Source organism: Eupeodes corollae, chromosome 3 (genome assembly GCF_945859685.1).
Source record: "Eupeodes corollae chromosome 3, idEupCoro1.1, whole genome shotgun sequence".
Taxonomy (NCBI): Eukaryota; Metazoa; Arthropoda; class Insecta; order Diptera; family Syrphidae; genus Eupeodes; species Eupeodes corollae.
The window spans coordinates 80159490-80165297 of record NC_079149.1 but is presented as its reverse complement, the minus strand read 5'-3'; the positions used below and the strand labels follow the sequence as shown (position 1 = coordinate 80165297).

General features: G+C 30.4%; 1 long non-coding RNA gene across 1 annotated transcript; it reads right to left on the bottom strand.

Annotated features, from left to right (window-relative positions):
• Nucleotides 1–1713: 1713 nt before the first annotated feature.
• Nucleotides 1714–3170, bottom strand: LOC129952284 (uncharacterized). The gene is made up of 5 exons (XR_008782291.1): nt 3029–3170; nt 2683–2936; nt 2501–2611; nt 2294–2438; nt 1714–2217 (listed from the first exon to the last, which is right to left on the bottom strand). It is a non-coding gene; the product is annotated as an uncharacterized LOC129952284 (long non-coding RNA).
• Between the last annotated feature and the right edge of the window lie 2638 nt (nt 3171–5808).

Genomic DNA, 5808 nt, shown 5'->3' with positions numbered 1-5808 from the left:
AACCACTTTTCTGACCATTTTGAGTATCACTTTTGTTCAATAAACCACTTCTCATTCTTTTTGTATCATATTGAATAATTTATAGTATATCTTCAAAATCATATCTTCGTATATCTTTCTTGTTTAATATCCACATTTATGGATTTTTTGTTCAATATCTTAATATACTTCATTTATTTCTATTTTGTTCAATGTTCAAATTATTTTTGTTACAATTTGTACCTTATTGAACAAAAAGATATGAATTTGGTTATATAAGAACAAGAATTCTATTTTGTTCAATATCATACAAGATCACCATTGTTGCACTTAAAAAGAATTAGAAAGAATCCCTGCGCCAGCAAATTAATTATCTCAACAAGAATCTGAATTTTCACATAAGGAACTTCAAAGGAATTGGGTGAGAGAAAAATCAAAAATTCTGTGTTATGGAAGAAAAACATACCAAAAAGAATGCGTCAAAGTGGAAAAGAGTACCTAGATGTAAACGGCCAAAAGCATAGAAAACGCAAAATTCAAATCTCTTCAAGATGCAACTTTACTTACTCTCATAAATTTTTTTCCAAATTTTCCAATGAGGAGCGTCTTTAAATATTCAATGCTTTTTGGGTATTAAAAGACGATGATAAGGCCAATTTTATTACAAATTCGTGCAAAGACTTCAACCAAAAAGAAAAGGAACAGTAGTGGTATCGCGGAAAAAGTTTACATTCTTTGGGAAAATGTAATGAAACATTTGATGTCTGCCAAACATTTTTTGTCAACTCTTGACATTTTTTAAAATCGATTTCACTATTCTTTACCAAGAAAATAAAATGACACGGGTACTTATTCTCTACCGAAACATGGAAAATTTGTCAAAAAAATCACACGAAAACAAGATATACATACCTACATACATACATAAATAAAGTTAAAGAACATATAAAATTTCTTCCAGTAATGGATTCGTACTACTGCCGAACAAACACCAAAAAACCAATATCTCGAAGCTGGCCTTACTTTAAAGAAATGTATAAAATGTATGTAGAGACAGCGAGAAAACCTGGGGTGGAATCGGCTAAGGTGATTTTTGATTGATCATAAAAAGTGATCAAACCAAATTTTGTTTAGAATTTGGTATCACTTTAAAAGAAATTCACTGACGTTTGTTACAATTTCAGTGGTTGTATTCAAAAACCGATCTGAAACTATCCGGATAAGTTTGTGTTGTTGTAATAAAATGTAAAATGTAAAAATACAGCCTGGAATAACACAAGCACCTGGGCCAACACAGGTGCCTGAAACAAGGCAGGCACATAATAAACGCAGCAAACAACTTAGAAACAAAGTCGATGAAAAAAGCCTTTTATTGGAACAGCAACAAGTTGAGCTGCAAGAGAAGTTTGTTGATTTGCAAACAAAAAAACTTGAAGATATCGATAGGACCTTGCAGGCAGTTAACAATTCAATTATTAAATTAAAGACCGCGTAAAACTCCTGTGCCAGGAAAAGGAAAAAGAGCGCTGGAGTTCAAATGCTCTAAAAAAAGAAGAGCTGCAAGTTAAAAGGATGGAGTTGGAACTGTACCAAAACAGTTAATAAGCTCCGAAAAATAGAGCTTAATAGGAAGTGACTATAAACATTTTATAACCATGTACAAAACAAAACTATATGCTGTGAATTTTTTAAGTAAATTATTTTTTAGTGAAGTTGTTTTTTTCGGTGATTTTATTTAGTTTAAGTTCATTTTATTAGTTAAAAAAAATGATGTTAATTTAATTTTGTTTTTTATTCAATACTTGGACGGTTTGATCATAGGTCATCTCTTATTCTGTTTCTGATTCTAACGCCTTCTTTGCTTGTATTTTCTACAAATTGAATACATATTTCAATTTTCAGATGGTGGAACTCTGACCATTTCTTCTGGTAGTGGAACTCTTTGGTCACAGCATATGTTATGCAGAGCTGCACACACATTTACAATTTGGGCAGATTTTTTTGGAGAGTATCTCAACTTTCTTTCCTCTAAGATACTTCTCCATCAAGCTGCAAGTAATAACAAAAAAGTCAATAGACTAATTAAAGAGAGACACCATTTTTTCATCACGCCAATGCATCTTTCAACTATACTTCTAGCCTGGGAGTGCACATAATTGAACCGTGCTTATGGAGAATTTTCTGCTGCGCTTCTGTATGGTGTTAATAGAAATGGCTCTAAAGGGTAACCGCTGTCCCCTTATATACAATAAAGAGAAAAATGAGAGCATATTACGGTCACATACAGGACAGGTATTTATAAGTTTTGATGTACCAAGTAGCCACGATGAAGTTCTGCCTGCACAATAGTCAGCATTAAACCTTTCTCGTTGAGCACTCTTTCTCCATACAAAGCTGTCGTGAGCACTCCCGCCATATTTTGCATTTATTGCCAAAATTTTTCTGTTCTTGTTGCAGATCTAGATTGAAAATAAACATTCGATAAGGCAACACAAATTAATGAGTCAAAAAATTGACTTACGAATTACGATCATGTTGTTTACACTATGTCTTCCTTTTCTATTGAAATACATATGCTCATTTTCCGAAGGGCGGAGAATCATAATATGACTCCCATCAATGCAGCCGATTACTAGGAAACAAATTATAAAATAAAATAAAGTAATAAAATTAATTTATTTTTACTACGAAACAAAATCCTACCTCCAGGAATTTGATATTTTTCGTAGAAGAACATTTTTGTTGCTTCTGAAGCCGATTCATTAAATTTGATTGTAAGTGGGCACAATTTCCTCTCCATTTGTTTTAAGGTCAAAGAAATAACCTAACAAACACTACTTTGGCCCATTGGAGCTGACCAGTCAGTGCCAACTTACCTTTAGTAGCCACCACCTCCAGAAAATTTAAAGTCACGGCTAATCGAAGAATAGGGGGAATGTGTGTTAACCGCATTCCAGCTGAAAAATCCAGAAGAATAAAAAAAAGCAAGTTATAATAAATAGGTAGGTATTTATATGTGAACAAATATATAGCACATATGCGTACTTACTTTGGACTTGGAAGATCAAGAATGTTTATTTTATTGCGGATGTTAATCCTCAAGAGCCAGACATTCATACGGATGTTTTTGTTATAGTCGACTTTAACTAGGTTCGGATCTCTTAATCAAAAATCTAGTTAAATTGTCTTAAGCTAATAATAATTTTTATATTTAAAACGAAACAAAATACTGCGAAAAAAACTGTGGAAAATGAATTCAAGACTGTTTATTATTTTTATTTATATTATTTTTAAAAGGAAAATATAATTTATATATTTTTTTTTAATAAATACAATGAAGCTATGTTCTCCTTTATTTTTTGTTTAAAAAAAATTATTCAACGCTTTGTTGAGAAATAAATCTTTTATTTGTGAAATAAAGATATTCAAAATTTTGCTGTCTCCTTTCCCTTCAGAGAACCTAATGAAATCTGATTTGAGTAATGAAATTGTTATTGTTCAATTAAATACAAAAAATTACGTCTGTTTGGATTTTTATTTATCATTATTTCAGAACAGAAAAAAGAAGACATTTGTGAATTGTTAAGGTTTTCAGAAAAACATTAATTCAAAAAATAAATTTGGTAAAACAAACAAAAGTTTTCGATCTGGGCTTTAAAAATCGATTTCCCAACATTTTGAAAAATGTACATAAAAGATAGAACTCGGGTAACGAAATATATTCAATTATATGTTCAAGCTATTTCTTTTAACTTAACATTCTTAGTTTATAATATAATATTATAAATAAAACTTGTGATATTTAGTAGTCTATTTGAGTAATTCTTAACTGTTATTGATGTAATAAATAAATGAATAATATGAAAACTTCGTTTTTTGAAAATCGAGTGAAATATATCATATTTATGTTATATTATTCCATAAACAATTTAGTTTATTTTTATAATTTGTATTATTTCTTATCTTTTTACTTGGTCTTGCTTTTTAAGAAAATAAATGTAAAATATCAGTATTAGAAATTATACAAATTATGACAATGAACAAAATTGTTAATCGACTAATGTGATATATTTTACTCGATTTACTTTAGACTTCGATTTCATTTTACTCAATTTTGGAAACGTAGCTGTATGTTTTGAATCGATTTCAATTTATGAGTGTGAATGCGAAGTTTTGAAGCAAGCTTATATTATCGATTTGGTTTAAGAAATGTTAAAATTCTAGGTTCTACATAAGGTGAAATGAAATTAAAATCGATTTAAAATTTAAATGTAAGAGACCCAGCTGAGGAAAACCGGAATAAGTTCAAACAAGCTAGAAAGACCTGTAATGGTCATATTCGGCGAACCAAATGTTTGCATGATCAGAAATTAAGGCAAAAAATACCACAAAAACCGTGAGAATTTAATGCTTCGAAAACTCAATGCTGTCTCCTGTCGTTAAAGCGACAGCGTTAAAGCAAGAAATTTGTCACCCCTTCTGATTTGGCTGTAATTTACAAAGCCTTCATCCATCCAAAGCTTGAATATAATTCGCTTATCTGGGAAGGTGTCCCTAAAACAAGTTTTAATCTCTTGGACAGAATACAAAAAAAGGGCTTTAAAAAATGATGGGCGATAGAACTATAATGGAAACATTTACATCGCTAGAATACCGCCGCAATATTACATGCCTTTCGTTGTATTATATATTTTTACAAACAAAGTTCTGTCGAATTGGCCATTGGCATTGGCCAACTCTGTTTTTCGCTCCCACTTTGATGTTCAGAACTTTAAGACTAATGTGCATCGGTATCTCCTCTTAAATCCTTCCCTATTTTCCTAATGCTCGCACTGTGTTTAAATATAAACATATAAAGGGTACTAATAACCCCTTAAGTGTTTGTTAATTATATAAAAAAATGAGTTCTAAATTTCATATTCATCTAAATCGATTTCATTATTTTTCGAGTCCAAAACGAATGAATTTCTGTGTTCAATATTTGCGATTTTCAACTTATTTGAATTCGACCACGGTAAGTTGGTGTGATTTGAATTCGACAAGAGGAAATAGTTTAAAAACAGCAGTATTTTCACGCAACTTTTTTCAGTAATGAACTTGGTTTGTGAGAAGTTGCAGCTTCTACTTTGTATAGTTAAAAGGAACTGAGAAAGCATTTAAAATGATTTTTAGCACGCTAAATATCTTTTCCATAATATTTCGAGTTAATCAATGTTGTTTTAAAAACTGTCACATTCAAAAATTAAACTGCGATACCTACTAGATTTTTTTCCAAACTATATTATCGGAAACTTCTTATCGCAAAAAAACTGCAAACCTGCAGCTAGTTGGTATGTGCATCAACACAATGCAATTAAAAAAACACTAATATTTTATAATTTCGATCGAATAGTAGAACATCTCACTCTATTTTTAATTTAAATTTCATCTCAATCTCAATCGATTAAGGAATCAATAGCTATAGGTCTACAACATCAATTTTCAGCTTCTTATTAGTTAAAATAAAACTCAATTAGAACCTAACGTTCAAGCTTATTTCTGATAATGTTACTTTATTTTATTTAATACAATTGTTGTGCCTGTCTATAATTTTTATTTTAAACTATACCCTTGCTACCCTTGAGACACATCAGACATGACCTAACGTTTACGTAGATGAGTATCTAAAAATCATAAAAGAAAGGTTGCCTATAGTGCCAAACGTTGTTTGTTTTGAAAGCATAAAGATGTTTACATGCAACTGTAAAATACAAAATAATTACATCATATGTGGTAACTAATCAATTGTTTGTCTAATGTTATTAACTGATATTCAAAGTAGTGGAATCT